This window comes from Lepisma saccharinum, chromosome 30 (genome assembly GCF_977018435.1).
Source record: "Lepisma saccharinum chromosome 30, izLepSacc3.1, whole genome shotgun sequence".
NCBI lineage: Eukaryota > Metazoa > Arthropoda > Insecta > Zygentoma > Lepismatidae > Lepisma > Lepisma saccharinum.
This window is the reverse complement of record NC_139258.1, coordinates 49798813-49816788: the sequence shown is the minus strand read 5'-3', so window position 1 is coordinate 49816788 and position 17976 is coordinate 49798813.

Below are 17976 nucleotides of genomic sequence, written 5' to 3'. Positions count from 1 at the left end.
GAAATGCGGTTCCAGATAAGGTCAAAAACTACATACTCAGATCTTCAACAAACTTTGCAGGGATACATTGGATGTCAAGACACGTGGAAAAAACGTACAAAACAAAAGATTGGAGACATCAAGATTTTGGACGAATTTTTTAAGAATTTTCAAATTTTCAGATAGGAGGTTCCAGATAAGGTCAAAAACTACATACTCAGATCTTCACCAAACTTTGCAGGGATACAGTGGATGTCAAGACACGTGGAAAAAACGTACAGAAGAAGAGATTGGAGACATCAAGATTTTGGAAGAATTTTTTAAGAATTTTCAAATTTTCAGAAAGGATGTTCCAGATAAGGTCAAAAACGACATACTCAGATCTTCACCAAACTTTGCAGGGATACATTGGATGTCAAGACACGTGGAAAAAAACAACATAGGATTGGGGACATCAAGATTTTGGTCAAATTTTTTAAGAATTTTCAAATTTTCAGATAGGAGGTTCCATATAAGGTCAAAAACTACATACTCAGATCTTCACCAAACATTGCAGGGATACATTGGATGTCAAGACACGTGGAAAAACGTACAAAACAAGAGATTGGAGACATCAAGATTTCGGACGAATTTTTTAAGAATTTTCAAATTTTCAGATAGGAGGTTCCAGATAAGGTCAAAAACTACATACTCAGATCTTCACCAAACTGTGCAGGGATACATTGGATGTCAAGACACGTGGGAAAACATACAAAACATAGGATTGGGGACATCAAGATTTTGGTCAAATTTTTTAAGAATTTTCAAATTTTCAGATAGGAGGTTCCATATAAGGTCAAAAACTACATACTCAGATCTTCACCAAACATTGCAGGGATACATTGGATGTCAAGACACGTGGAAAAAACGTACAAAACAAGAGATTGGAGACATCAAGAATTTCGACGAATTTTTTAAGGATTTTCAAATTTTCAGATGGGAGGTTCCAGATAAGGTCAAAAACGACATACTCAGATCTTCACCAAACTTTGCATGGATACATTGGATGTCAAGACACGTGGAAAAAACATACAAAACATAGAATTGGGGACATCAAGATTTTGGTCGAATTTTTTAAGAATTTTCAAATTTTCAGATAGGAGGTTCCATATAAGGTCAAAAACTACATACTCAGATCTTCACCAAACTTTGCATGGATACATTGGATGTCAAGACACGTGGAAAAAACGTACAAAACAAGAGATTGGAGACATCAAGATTTTGGACGAATTTTTTAAGAATTTTCAAATTTTCAGATAGGAGGTTCCAGATAAGGTCAAAAACTACATACTCAGATCTTCACCAAACTTTGCAGGGATACATTGGATGTCAAGACACGTGGAAAAAACGTACAAAACAAGAGATTGGAGACATCAAGATTTTGGAAGAATTTTTTAGGAATTTTCAAATTTTCAGATGGGAGGTTCCAGATAAGGTCAAAAACTACATACTCAGATCTTCACCAAACTTTCCAGGGATACATTGGATGTCAAGACACGTGGAAAAACGTACAAAACAAGAGATTGGAGACATCAAGATTTTGGAAGAATTTTTTAAGAATTTTCAAATTTTCAGATTTGAAGTTCCATATAAGGTCAAAAACTACATACTCAGATCTTCACCAAACTTTGCATGGATACATTGGATGTCAAGACACGTGGAAAAAACATACACAACATAGGATTTTAGACATCAAGATTTTGGACGAATTTTTTAACAATTTTCAAATTTTCAGATAGGAGGTTCCAGATAAGGTCAAAGACTTCATACTCAGATCTTCACCAGACTTTGCAGGGATACATTGGATGTCAAGACACGTGGAAAAAACGTACAAAACAAGAGATTGGAGACATCAAGATTTTGGACGAATTTTTTAAGAATTTTCAAATTTTAGATAGGATGTTCCAGATAAGGTCAAAAACTACATACTCAGATCTTCACCAAACGTTGCAGGGATACTTTGCATGTCAAGACACGTGGAAAAAACGTACAAAAAAAGAGATTGGGGTCATCAAGATTTTGGACGAATTTTTTAAGAATTTTCAAATTTTCAGAAAGGAGGTTCCATATAAGGTCAAAAACTACATACTCAGATCTTCACCAAACTTTGCAGGGATACATTGGATGTCAAGACACGTGGAAAAAACGTACAAAACAAGAGATTGGAGACATCAAGATTTTGGACGAATTTTTTAAGAATTTTCAAATTTTCAGATGGGAGGTTCCAGATAAGGTCAAAAACGACATACTCAGATCTTCACCAAACGTTGCAGGGATACTTTGCATGTCAAGACACGTGGAAAAAACGTACGAAACAAGAGATTGGGGACATCAAGATTTTGGACGAATTTTTTAAGAATTTTCAAATTTTTAGAAAGGAGGTTCCATATAAGATCAAAAACTACATACTCAGATCTTCACCAAACATTGCAGGGATACATTGGATGTCAAGACACGTGGAAAAAACGTACAAAACAAGAGATTGGAGACATCAAGATTTTGGACGAATTTTTTCAAAATTTTCAAATTTTCAGATGGGTGGTTCTAGATAAGGTCAAAAACGACATACTCAGATCTTCACCAAACTTTGCATGGATACATTGGATGTCAAGACACGTGGAAAGAACATACAAAACATAGGATTGGGGACATCAAGATTTTGGACGAATTTTTTAAGAATTTTCAAATTTTCAGAAAGGAGGTTCCATATAATGTCAAAAACTACATACTCAGATCTTCACCAAACGTTGCAGGGATACTTTGCATGTCAAGACACGTGGAAAAAACGTACAAAACAAGAGATTGGAGACATCAAGATTTTGGACGAATTTTTTAAGAATTTTCAAATTTTCAGATGGGAGGTTCCAGATAAGGTCAAAAACGACATACTCAGATCTTCACCAAACGTTGCAGGGATACTTTGCATGTCAAGACACGTGGAAAAAACGTACGAAACAAGAGATTGGGGACATCAAGATTTTGGACGAATTTTTTAAGAATTTTCAAATTTTTAGAAAGGAGGTTCCATATAAGGTCAAAAACTACATACTCAGATCTTCACCAAACATTGCAGGGATACATTGGATGTCAAGACACGTGGAAAAAACGTACAAAACAAGAGATTGGAGACATCAAGATTTTGGACGAATTTTTTCAAAATTTTCAAATTTTCAGATGGGTGGTTCTAGATAGGGTCAAAAACGACTTACTCAGATCTTCACCAAACTTTGCATGGATACATTGGATGTCAAGACACGTGGAAAAAACATACACAACATAGGATTGGGGACATCAAGATTTTGGACGAATTTTTTAAGAATTTTCAAATTTTCAGAAAGGAGGTTCCATATAAGGTCAAAAACTACATACTCAGATCTTCACCAAACGTTGCAGGGATACTTTGCATGTCAAGACACGTGGAAAAAACGTACAAAACAAGAGATTGGAGACATCAAGATTTTGGACGAATTTTTTAAGAATTTTCAAATTTTCAGATTGGAGGTTCCAGATAAGGTCAAAAACTACATACTCAGATCTTCACCAAACTTTGCAGGGATACATTGGATGTCAAGACACGTGGGAAAAACGTTCAAAACAAGAGATTGGAGACATCAAGATTTTGGACGAATTTTTTAACAATTTTCAAATTTTCAGATAGGAGGTTCCAGATAAGGTCAAAAACTACATACTCAGATCTTCACCAAACTTTGCAGGGATACATTGGATGTCAAGACACGTGGAAAAAACGTTCAAAACAAGAGATTGGAGACATCAAGATTTTGGACGAATTTTTTAAGAATTTTCAAATTTTCAGAAAGGATGTTCCAGATAAGGTCAAAAACGACATACTCAGATCTTCACCAAACTCTGCGGGGATACATTGGATGTCAAGACACGTGGAAAAAACATACAAGACATAGGATTGGGGACATCAAGATTTTGGTCAAATTTTTTAAGAATTTTCAAATTTTCAGATAGGAGGTTCCATATAAGGTCAAAAACTACATACTCAGATCTTCACCAAACTTTGCAGGGATACATTGGATGTCAAGACACGTGGAAAAAACGTACAAAACAAGAGATTGGAGACATCAAGATTTTGGACGAATTTTTTAAGAATTTTCAAATTTTCAGAAAGGAGGTTCCATATAAGGTCAAAAACTACATACTCAGATCTTCACCAAACTTTGCATGGATACATTGAATGTCAAGACACGTGGAAAAAACGTACAAAACAAGAGATTGGTGTCATCAAGATTTTGGACGGATTTTTTAGGAATTTTCAAATTTTCAGATGGGAGGTTCCAGATAAGGTCAAAAACTACATACTCAGATCTTCAACAAACTTTGCAGGGATACATTGGATGTCAAGACACGTGGAAAAAACGTACAAAACAAGAGATTGGAGACATCAAGATTTTGGACGAATTTTTTAAGAATTTTCAAATTTTCAGATGGGAGGTTCCAGATAAGGTCAAAAACGACATACTCAGATCTTCACCAAACTTTGCATGGATACATTGGATGTCAAGACACGTGGAAAAAACATACAAAACATAGGATTGGTGACATCAAGATTTTGGACGAATTTTTTAAGAATTTTCAAATTTTCAGAAAGGAGGTTCCATATAAGGTCAAAAACTACATACTCAGATCTTCACCAAACTTTGCAGGGATACATTGGATGTGAAGACACGTGGAAATAACGTACAAAACAAGAGATTGGAGACATCAAGATTTTGAACGAATTTTTTAAGAATTTTCAAATTTTCAGATAGGAGGTTCCAGATAAGGTCAAAAACTACATACTCAGATCTTCACCAAACTTTGCAGGGATACATTGGATGTCAAGACACGTGGAAAAAACGTACAAAACAAGAGATTGGAGACATCAAGATTTTGGACGAATTTTTGAGGAATTTTCAAATTTTCAGAAATGAGGTTCCAGATAAGGTCAAAAACTACATACTCAGATCTTCACCAAACGTTGCAGGGATACTTTGCATGTCAAGACACGTGAAAAAAACGTACAAAACAAGAGATTGGAGACATCAAGATTTTCGACGAATTTTTTAAGAATTTTCAAATTTTCAGATGGGAGGTTTCAGATAAGGTCAAAAACGACATACTCAGATCTTCACCAAACTTTGCAGGGATACTCTGCATGTCAAGACACGTGGAAGAAACGTACAAAACAAGAGATTGGAGACATCAAGATTTTCGACGAATTTTTTAAGAATTTTCAAATTTTCAGAAAGGATGTTCCAGATAAGGTCAAAACCGACATACTCAGATCTTCACCAAACTTTGCATGGATACATTGGATGTCAAGACACGTGGAAAAAACATACAAAACATAGGATTGGGGACATCAAGATTTTGGTCGAATTTTTTAAGAATTTTCAAATTTTCAGATAGGAGGTTCCAGATAAGGTCAAAAACTACATACTCAGATCTTCACCAAACTTTGCAGGGATACATTGGATGTCAAGACACGTGGAAAAAACGTACAAAACAAGAGATTGGAGACATCAAGGTTTTGGACGAATTTTTGAGGAATTTTCAAATTTTCAGAAATGAGGTTCCAGATAAGGTCAAAAACTACATACTCAGATCTTCACCAAACTTTGCCGGGATACATTGGATGTCAAGACACGTGGGAAAAACGTACAAAACAAGAGATTGGAGACATCAAGATTTTGGACGAATTTTTTAACAATTTTCAAATTTTCAGATAGGAGGTTCCAGATAAGGTCAAAAACTTCATACTCAGATCTTCACCAGACTTTGCAGGGATACATTGGATGTCAAGACACGTGGAAAAAACGTACAAAACAAGAGATTGGAGACATCAAGATTTTGGACGAATTTTTTAAGAATTTTCAAATTTTCAGATAGGATGTTCCAGATAAGGCCAAAAACTACATACTCAGATCTTCACCAAACGTTGCAGGGATACTTTGCATGTCAAGACACGTGGAAAAAACGTACAAAACAAGAGATTGGGGTCATCAAGATTTTGGACGAATTTTTTAAGAATTTTCAAATTTTCAGAAAGGAGGTTCCATATAAGGTCAAAAACTACATACTCAGATCTTCACCAAACTTTGCAGGGATACATTGGATGTCAAGACACGTGGAAAAAACGTACAAAACAAGAGATTGGAGACATCAAGATTTTGGACGAATTTTTTAAGAATTTTCAAATTTTCAGATGGGAGGTTCCAGATAAGGTCAAAAACGACATACTCAGATCTTCACCAAACGTTGCAGGGATACTTTGCATGTCAAGACACGTGGAAAAAACGTACGAAACAAGAGATTGGGGACATCAAGATTTTGGACGAATTTTTTAAGAATTTTCAAATTTTTAGAAAGGAGGTTCCATATAAAATCAAAAACTACATACTCAGATCTTCACCAAACATTGCAGGGATACATTGGATGTCAAGACACGTGGAAAAAACGTACAAAACAAGAGATTGGAGACATCAAGATTTTGGACGAATTTTTTCAAAATTTTCAAATTTTCAGATGGGTGGTTCTAGATAAGGTCAAAAACGACATACTCAGATCTTCACCAAACTTTGCATGGATACATTGGATGTCAAGACACGTGGAAAAAACATACAAAACATAGGATTGGGGACATCAAGATTTTGGACGAATTTTTTAAGAATTTTCAAATTTTCAGAAAGGAGGTTCCATATAATGTCAAAAACTACATACTCAGATCTTCACCAAACGTTGCAGGGATACTTTGCATGTCAAGACACGTGGAAAAAACGTACAAAACAAGAGATTGGGGTCATCAAGATTTTGGACGAATTTTTTAAGAATTTTCAAATTTTCAGATGGGAGGTTCCATATAAGGTCAAAAATTACATACTCAGATCTTCACCAAACTTTGCATGGATACATTGGATGTCAAGACACGTGGAAAAAACATACAAAACATAGGATTGGGGACATCAAGATTTTGGTCGAATTTTTTAAGAATTTTCAAATTTTCAGATAGGAGGTTCCATATAAGGTCAAAAACTACATACTCAGATCTTCACCAAACTTTGCAGGGATACATTGGATGTCAAGACACGTGGAAAAAACATACAAGACCTAGGATTGGGGACATCAAGATTTTGGTCAAATTTTTTAAGAATTTTCAAATTTTCAGGTTCCATATAAGGTCAAAAACTACATACTCAGATCTTCACCAAACTTTGCAGGGATACATTGGATGTCAAGACACGTGGAAAAAACGTACAAAACAAGAGATTGGAAACATCAAGATTTTGGACGAATTTTTTAAGAATTTTCAAATTTTCAGAAAGGAGGTTCCATATAAGGTCAAAAACTACATACTCAGATCTTCACCAAACTTTGCAGGGATACATTGGATGTCAAGACACGTGGAAAAAACGTACAAAACAAGAGATTGGAGACATCAAGATTTTGGACGAATTTTTTAAGAATTTTCAAATTTTCAGAAAGGAGGTTCCATATAAGGTCAAAAACTACATACTCAGATCTTCACCAAACTTTGCAGGGATACATTGGATGTCAAGATACGTGGAAAAAACGTAAAAAACAAGAGATTGGAGACATCAAGATTATGGACGAATTTTTTTAAAATTTTCAAATTTTCAGAAAGGAGGTTCCATATAAGGTCAAAAACTACATACTCAGATCTTCACCAAACTTTGCAGGGATACATTGGATGTCAAGACACGTGGAAAAAACGTACAAAACAAGAGATTAGAGACATCAAGATTTTCGACGAATTTTTTAAGAATTTTCAAATTTTCAGAAAGGATGTTCCAGATAAGGTCAAAAACGACATACTCAGATCTTCACCAAACTTTGCAGGGTTACATTGGAGGTCGAGACACGTGGAAAAAACGTACAAAACAAGAGATTGGAGACATCAAGGTTTTTCGTCGAATTTTTTAAGAATTTTCAAATTTTCAGATGGGAGGTTCCAGATAAGGTTCAAAACGACATACTCAGATCTTCACCAAACTTTGCATGGATACATTGGATGTCAAGACACGTGGAAAAAACGTACAAAACAAGAAATTGGAGACATCAAGATTTTGGACGAATTTTTTAAGAATTTTCAAATTTTCAGAAAGGAGGTTCCGTATAAGGCCAAAAACTACATACTCAGATCTTCACCAAACTTTGCAGGGATACATTGGATGTCAAGACACGTGGACAAAACGTACAAAACAAGAGATTGGGGTCATCAAGATTTTGGACGGATTTTTTAGGAATTTTCAAATTTTCAGATGGGAGGTTCCAGATAAGGTCAAAAACTACATACTCAGATCTTCACCAAACTTTGCAGTGATACATTGGATGTCAAGACACGTGGAAAAAACGTACAAAACAAGAGATTGGAGACATCAAGATTTTGAACGAATTTTTTAAGAATTTTCAAATTTTCAGATAGGAGGTTCCATATAAGGTCAAAAACTACATACTCAGATCTTCACCAAACTTTGCATGGATACATTGGATGTCAAGACACGTGGAAAAAACATACAAAACATAGGATTGGGGACATCAAGATTTTGGTCGAATTTTTTAAGAATTTTCAAATTTTCAGATAGGAGGTTCCATATAAGATCAAAAACTACATACTCAGATCTTCACCAAACTTAGCAGGGATACATTGGATGTCAAGACACGTGGAAAAAACATACAAGACATAGGATTGGGGACATCAAGATTTTGGTCAAATTTTTTAAGAATTTTCAAATTTTCAGATAGGAGGTTCCATATAAGGTCAAAAACTACATACTCAGATCTTCACCAAACATTGCAGGAATACAATGGATGTCAAGACACGTGGAAAAAATGTACAAAACAAGAGATTGGAGACATCAAGATTTTCGACGGATTTTTTAAGAATTTTCAAATTTTCAGATGGGAGTTTCCAGATAAGGTCAAAAACGACATACTCAGATCTTCACCAAACTCTGCATGGATACATTGGATGTCAAGACACGTGGAAAAAACATACAAAACATAGGATTGGGGACATCAAGATTTTGGTCGAATTTTTTAAGAATTTTCAAATTTTCAGAATGGAGGTTCCATATAAGGTCAAAAACTACATACTCAGATCTTCACCAAACTATGCAGGGATACATTGGATGTCAAGACACGTGGAAAAAACGTACAAAACAAGAGATTGGAGACATCAAGATTTTGGACGAATTTTTTAAGAATTTTCAAATTTTCAGATAGGAGGTTCCAGATAAGGTCAAAAACTACATACTCAGATCTTCACCAAACTTTGCAGTGACACATTGGATGTCAAGACACGTGGAAAAAACGTACAAAACAAGAGATTGGAGACATCAAGATTTTGGACGAATTTTTGAGGAATTTTCAAATTTTCAGAAATGAGGTTCCAGATAAGGTCAAAAACTACATACTCAGATCTTCACCAAACTTTGCAGGGATACATTGGATGTCAAGACACGTGGGGAAAACATACAAACCAAGAGATTGGAGTCATCAAGATTTTGGACGAATTTTTTAAGATTTTTCAAATTTTCAGATAGGAGGTTCCATATAAGGTCAAAAACTACATACTCAGATCTTCACCAAACTTTGCAGGGATACATTGGATGTCAAGACACGTGGAAAAAACGTACAAAACAAGAGATTGGAGACATCAAGATTTTGAACGAATTTTTTAAGAATTTTCAAATTTTCAGATAGGAGGTTCCATATAAGGTCAAAAACTACATACTCAGATCTTCACCAAACATTGCAGGGATACATTGGATGTCAAGACCCGTGGAAAAAATGTACAAAACAAGAGATTGGAGACATCAAGATTTTCGACGGATTTTTTAAGAATTTTCAAATTTTCAGATAGGAGGTTCCATATAAGGTCAAAAACTACATACTCATATCTTCACCAAACTTAGCAGGGATACATTGGATGTCAAGACACGTGGAAAAAACATACAAGACATAGGATTGGGGACATCAAGATTTGGTCAAATTTTTTAAGAATTCTCAAATTTTCAGATAGGAGGTTCCATATAAGGTCAAAAACTACATACTCAGATCTTCACCAAACATTGCAGGGATACATTGGATCTCAAGACACGTGGAAAAAATGTACAAAACAAGAGATTGGAGACATCAAGATTTTCGACGGATTTTTTAAGAATTTTCAAATTTTCAGATAGAAGGTTCCATATAAGGTCAAAAACTACATACTCAGATTTTCACCAAACTTAGCAGGGATACATTGGATGTCAAGACACGTGGAAAAAACATACAAGACATAGGATTGGGGACATCAAGATTTGGTCAAATTTTTTAAGAATTCTCAAATTTTCAGTAAGGAGGTTCCATATAAGGTCAAAAACTACATACTCAGATCTTCACCAAACATTGCAGGGATACATTGGATGTCAAGACACGTGGAAAAAATGTACAAAACAAGAGATTGGAGACATCAAGATTTTCGACGGATTTTTTAAGAATTTTTAAATTTTCAGATGGGAGGTTCCAGATAAGGTCAAAAACGACATGCTCAGATCTTCTCCAAACTTTGCATGGATACATTGGATGTCAAGACACGTGGAAAAAACATACAAAACATAGGTTTGGGGACATCAAGATTTATGTCGAATTTTTTAAGAATTTTCAAATTTTCAGATAGGAGGTTCCATATAAGGTCAAAAACTACATACTCAGATCTTCACCAAACTTTGCAGGGATACATTGGATGTCAAGACACGTGGAAAAAACGTACAAAACAAGAGATTGGAGACATCAAGATTTTCGACGAATTTTTTAAGAATTTTCAAATTTTCAGATGGGAGGTTCCAGATAAGGTCAAAAACGACATACTCAGATCTTCACCAAACTTTGCAGGGATGCATTGATTGTCAAGACACGTGGAAAAAACATACAAGACCTAAGATTTGGGACATCAAGATTTTGGTCAAATTTTTTAAGAATTTTCAAATTTTCAGGTTCCATATCAGGTCAAAAACTACATACTCAGATCTTCACCAAACTTTGCAGGGATACTTTGCATGTCAAGACACGTGGAAAAAACGTACAAAACAAGAGATTGGATACATCAAGATTTTCGACGAATTTTTTAAGAATTTTCAAATTTTCAGATGGGAGGTTCCAGATAAGGTCAAAAACGACATACTCAGATCTTCACCAAACTTTGCATGGATACATTGGATGTCAAGACACGTGGAAAAGACGTACAAAACAAGAAATTGGAGACATCAAGATTTTGGACGAATTTTTTAAGAATTTTCAAATTTTCAGAAATGCGGTTCCAGATAATGTCAAAAACTACATACTCAGATCTTCACCAAACTTTGCAGGGATACATTGGATGTCAAGTGACGTGGAAAAAACGTACAAAACAAGAGATTGGAGACATCAAGATTTTGGAAGAATTTTTTAAGAATTTTCAAATTTTCAGAAATGCGGTTCCAGATAAGGTCAAAAACTACATACTCAGATCTTCAACAAACTTTGCAGGGATACATTGGATGTCAAGACACGTGGAAAAAACGTACAAAACAAGAGATTGGAGACATCAAGATTTTGGACGAATTTTTTAAGAATTTTCAAATTTTCAGATAGGAGGTTCCAGATAAGGTCAAAAACTACATACTCAGATCTTCACCAAACTTTGCAGGGATACATTGGATGTCAAGACACGTGGAAAAAACGTACAAAAGAAGAGATTGGAGACATCAAGATTTTGGAAGAATTTTTTAAGAATTTTCAAATTTTCAGAAAGGATGTTCCAGATAAGGTCAAAAACGACATACTCAGATCTTCACCAAACTTTGCAGGGATACATTGGATGTCAAGACACGTGGAAAAAAACAACATAGGATTGGGGACATCAAGATTTTGGTCGAATTTTTTAAGAATTTTCAAATTTTCAGATAGGAGGTTCCATATAAGGTCAAAAACTACATACTCAGATCTTCACCAAACTTTGCATGGATACATTGGATGTCAACACACGTGGAAAAAACGTACAAAACAAGAGATTGGAGACATCAAGATTTTGGACGAATTTTTGAGGAATTTTCAAATTTTCAGAAATGAGGTTCCAGATAAGGTCAAAAACTACATACTCAGATCTTCACCAAACTTTGCATGGATACATTGGATGTCAAGACACGTGGGGAAAACATACAAACCAAGAGATTGGAGACATCAAGATTTTGGACGAATTTTTTAAGAATTTTCAAATTTTCAGATAGGAGGTTCCAGATAAGGTCAAAAACTACATACTCAAATCTTCACCAAACTTTGCAGGGATACATTGGATGTCAAGACACGTTTGAAAAAACGTACAAAACAAGAGATTGGGGTCATCAAGATTTTGGACGGATTTTTTAGGAATTTTCAAATTTTCAGAAATGCGGTTCCAGATAAGGTCAAAAACTACATACTCAGATCTTCAACAAACTTTGCAGGGATACATTGGATGTCAAGACACGTGGAAAAAACTTACAAAACAAGAGATTTGAGACATCAAGATTTTGGACGAATTTTTTAAGAATTTTCAAATTTTCAGAAATGCGGTTCCAGATAAGGTCAAAAACTACATACTCAGATCTTCACCAAACTTTGCAGGGATACATTGGATGTCAAGTGACGTGGAAAAAACGTACAAAACAAGAGATTGGAGACATCAAGATTTTGGAAGAATTTTTTAAGAATTTTCAAATTTTCAGATGGGAGGTTCCATATAAGGTCAAAAACTACATACTCAGATCTTCACCAAACTTTGCAGGGATACATTGGATGTAAAGACACGTGGAAAAAACATACAAGACCTAGGTTTGGGGACATCAAGATTTTGGTCAAATTTTTTAAGAATTTTCAAATTTTCAGGTTCCATATAAGGTCAAAAACTACATACTCAGATCTTCACCAAACTTTGCAGGAATACATTGGATGTTAAGACACGTGGAAAAAACGTACAAAACAAGAGATTGGAGACATCAAGATTTTGGACGAATTTTTTAAGAATTTTCAAATTTTCAGAAATGCGGTTCCAGATAAGGTCAAAAACTACATACTCAGATCTTCACCAAACTTTGCAGGGATACATTGGATGTCAAGACACGTGGAAAAAACGTACAAAACAAGGGATTGTGGTCATCAAGATTTTGGACGGATTTTTTAGGAATTTTCAAATTTTCAGATGGGAGGTTCCAGATAAGATCAAAAACTACATACTCAGATCTTCACCAAACTTTACAGGGATACATTGGATGTCAAGACACGTGGAAAAAACGTACAAAACAAGAGATTGGGGTCATCAAGATTTTGGACGGATTTTTTAAGAATTTTCAAATTTTCAGATGGGAGGTTCCAGATAAGGTCAAAAACGACATACTCAGATCTTCACCAAACTTTGCAGGAATACATTGGATGTCAAGACAGGTGGAAAAACATACAAAACATAAGATTCGGGACATCAAGATTTTGGTCGAATTTTTTAAGAATTTTCAAATTTTCAGATAGGAGGTTCCATATAAGGTAAAAAACTATATACTCAGATCTTCACCGAACTTTGCAGGGATACATTGGATGTCAAGACACGTGGAAAAAACATACAAAACATAGGATTGGGGACATCAAGATTTTGGTCAAATTTTTTAAGAATTTTCAAATTTTCAGATAGGAGGTTCCATTTAAGGTCAAAAACTACATACTCAGATCTTCACCAGACATTGCAGGGATACATTGGATGTCAAGACACGTGGAAAAAACGTACAAAACAAGAGATTGGAGACATCAAGATTTTGGACGAATTTTTGAAGAATTTTCAAATTTTCAGATAGGAGGTTTAAGGTCAAAAACTACATACTCAGATCTTCACCAAACGTTGCAGGGATACTTTGCATGTCAAGACACGTGGAAAAAACGTACAAAACAAGAGATTGGAGACATCAAGATTTTCGTCGAATTTTTTAAGAATTTTCAAATTTTCAGGTTCCATATCAGGTCAAAAACTACATACTCAGATCTTCACCAAATTTTGCAGGGATACATTGGATGTCAAGACACGTGGAAAAAACGTACAAAACAAGAGATTGGAGACATCAAAATTTTGGACGAATTTTTTAAGAATTTTCAAATTTTCAGATAGGAGGTTCCATATAAGGTCAAAAACTACATACTCAGATCTTCACCAAACATTGCAGGGATACATTGGAGGTCAAGACACGTGGAAAAAACGTACAAAACAAGAGATTGGAGACATCAATATTTTGGACGAATTTTTAAAAGTTTTCAAATTTTCAGATAGGAGGTTCCAGATAAGGTCTAAAACTACATACTGAGATCTTCACCAAACTTTACTGGGATACATTGGATGTCAAGACACGTGGAAAAAACATACAAAACATAGGATTGGGGATATCAAGATTTTGGTCAAATTTTTTAAGAATTTTCAAATTTTCAGATAGGAGGTTCCATATAAGGTCAAAAACTACATACTCAGATCTTCACCAAACATTGCAGGGATACATTGGATGTCAAGACACGTGGAAAAAACATACAAGACCTAAGATTGGGGACATCAAGATTTTGGTCAAATTTTTTAAGAATTTTCAAATTTTCAGGTTCCATATCAGGTCAAAAACTACATACTCAGATCTTCACCAAACTTTGCAGGGATACATTGGATGTCAAGACACGTGGAAAAAACGTACAAAACAAGAGATTGGAGACATCAATATTTTGGACGAATTTTTAAATTTTTCAAATTTTCAGATAGGAGGTTCCATATAAGGTCAAAAACTACATACTCAGATCTTCACCAAACATTGCAGGGATACATTGGAGGTCAAGACACGTGGAAAAAACGTACAAAACAAGAGATTGGAGACATCAATATTTTGGACGAATTTTTAAATTTTTCAAATTTTCAGATAGGAGGTTCCAGATAAGGTCTAAAACTACATACTGAGATCTTCACCAAACTTTACTGGGATACATTGGATGTCAAGACACGTGGAAAAAACATACAAAACATAGGATTGGGGATATCAAGATTTTGGTCAAATTTTTTAAGAATTTTCAAATTTTCAGATAGGAGGTTCCATATAAGGTCAAAAACTACATACTCAGATCTTCACCAAACATTGCAGGGATACATTGGATGTCAAGACACGTGGAAAAAACGTACAAAACAAGAGATTGGAGACATCAAGATTTTGGACGAATTTTTGAAGAATTTTCAAATTTTCAGATAGGAGGGTCCAGATAAGGTCAAAAACTACATACTCAGATCTTCACCAAACGTTGCAGGGATACTTTGCATGTCAAGACACGTGGAAAAAACGTACAAAACAAGAGATTGGATACATCAAGATTTTCGACGAATTTTTTAAGAATTTTCAAATTTTCAGATGGGAGGTTCCAGATAAGGTCAAAAACGACATACTCAGATCTTCACCAAACTTTGCATGGATACATTGGATGTCAAGACACGTGGAAAAGACGTACAAAACAAGAAATTGGAGACATCAAGATTTTGGACGAATTTTTTAAGAATTTTCAAATTTTCAGAAATGCGGTTCCAGATAAGGTCAAAAACTACATACTCAGATCTTCACCAAACTTTGCAGGGATACATTGGATGTCAAGTGACGTGGAAAAAACGTACAAAACAAGAGATTGGAGACATCAAGATTTTGGAAGAATTTTTTAAGAATTTTCAAATTTTCAGAAATGCGGTTCCAGATAAGGTCAAAAACTACATACTCAGATCTTCAACAAACTTTGCAGGGATACATTGGATGTCAAGACACGTGGAAAAAACGTACAAAACAAGAGATTGGGGTCATCAAGATTTTGGACGGATTTTTTAAGAATTTTCAAATTTTCAGATGGGAGGTTCCAGATAAGGTCAAAAACGACATACTCAGATCTTCACCAAACTTTGCAGGAATACATTGGATGTCAAGACAGGTGGAAAAACATACAAAACATAAGATTCGGGACATCAAGATTTTGGTCGAATTTTTTAAGAATTTTCAAATTTTCAGATAGGAGGTTCCATATAAGGTAAAAAACTATATACTCAGATCTTCACCGAACTTTGCAGGGATACATTGGATGTCAAGACACGTGGAAAAAACATACAAAACATAGGATTGGGGACATCAAGATTTTGGTCAAATTTTTTAAGAATTTTCAAATTTTCAGATAGGAGGTTCCATTTAAGGTCAAAAACTACATACTCAGATCTTCACCAGACATTGCAGGGATACATTGGATGTCAAGACACGTGGAAAAAACGTACAAAACAAGAGATTGGAGACATCAAGATTTTGGACGAATTTTTGAAGAATTTTCAAATTTTCAGATAGGAGGTTTAAGGTCAAAAACTACATACTCAGATCTTCACCAAACGTTGCAGGGATACTTTGCATGTCAAGACACGTGGAAAAAACGTACAAAACAAGAGATTGGAGACATCAAGATTTTGGACGAATTTTTTAAGAATTTTCAAATTTTCAGATAGGAGGTTCCATATAAGGTCAAAAACTACATACTCAGATCTTCACCAAACATTGCAGGGATACATTGGATGTCAAGACACGTGGAAAAAACATACAAGACCTAAGATTGGGGACATCAAGATTTTGGTCAAATTTTTTAAGAATTTTCAAATTTTCAGGTTCCATATCAGGTCAAAAACTACATACTCAGATCTTCACCAAACTTTGCAGGGATACATTGGATGTCAAGACACGTGGAAAAAACGTACAAAACAAGAGATTGGAGACATCAAAATTTTGGACGAATTTTTTAAGAATTTTCAAATTTTCAGATAGGAGGTTCCATATAAGGTCAAAAACTACATACTCAGATCTTCACCAAACATTGCAGGGATACATTGGATGTCAAGACACGTGGAAAAAACGTACAAAACAAGAGATTGGAGACATCAATATTTTGGACGAATTTTTAAATTTTTCAAATTTTCAGATAGGAGGTTCCAGATAAGGTCTAAAACTACATACTGAGATCTTCACCAAACTTTACTGGGATACATTGGATGTCAAGACACGTGGAAAAAACATACAAAACATAGGATTGGGGATATCAAGATTTTGGTCAAATTTTTTAAGAATTTTCAAATTTTCAGATAGGAGGTTCCATATAAGGTCAAAAACTACATACTCAGATCTTCACCAAACATTGCAGGGATACATTGGATGTCAAGACACGTGGAAAAAACATACAAGACCTAAGATTGGGGACATCAAGATTTTGGTCAAATTTTTTAAGAATTTTCAAATTTTCAGGTTCCATATCAGGTCAAAAACTACATACTCAGATCTTCACCAAACTTTGCAGGGATACATTGGATGTCAAGACACGTGGAAAAAACGTACAAAACAAGAGATTGGAGACATCAAAATTTTGGACGAATTTTTTAAGAATTTTCAAATTTTCAGATAGGAGGTTCCATATAAGGTCAAAAACTACATACTCAGATCTTCACCAAACATTGCAGGGATACATTGGAGGTCAAGACACGTGGAAAAAACGTACAAAACAAGAGATTGGAGACATCAATATTTTGGACGAATTTTTAAATTTTTCAAATTTTCAGATAGGAGGTTCCAGATAAGGTCTAAAACTACATACTGAGATCTTCACCAAACTTTACTGGGATACATTGGATGTCAAGACACGTGGAAAAAACATACAAAACATAGGATTGGGGATATCAAGATTTTGGTCAAATTTTTTAAGAATTTTCAAATTTTCAGATAGGAAGTTCCATATAAGGTCAAAAACTACATACTCAGATCTTCACCAAACATTGCAGGGATACATTGGATGTCAAGACACGTGGAAAAAACGTACAAAACAAGAGATTGGAGACATCAAGATTTTGGACGAATTTTT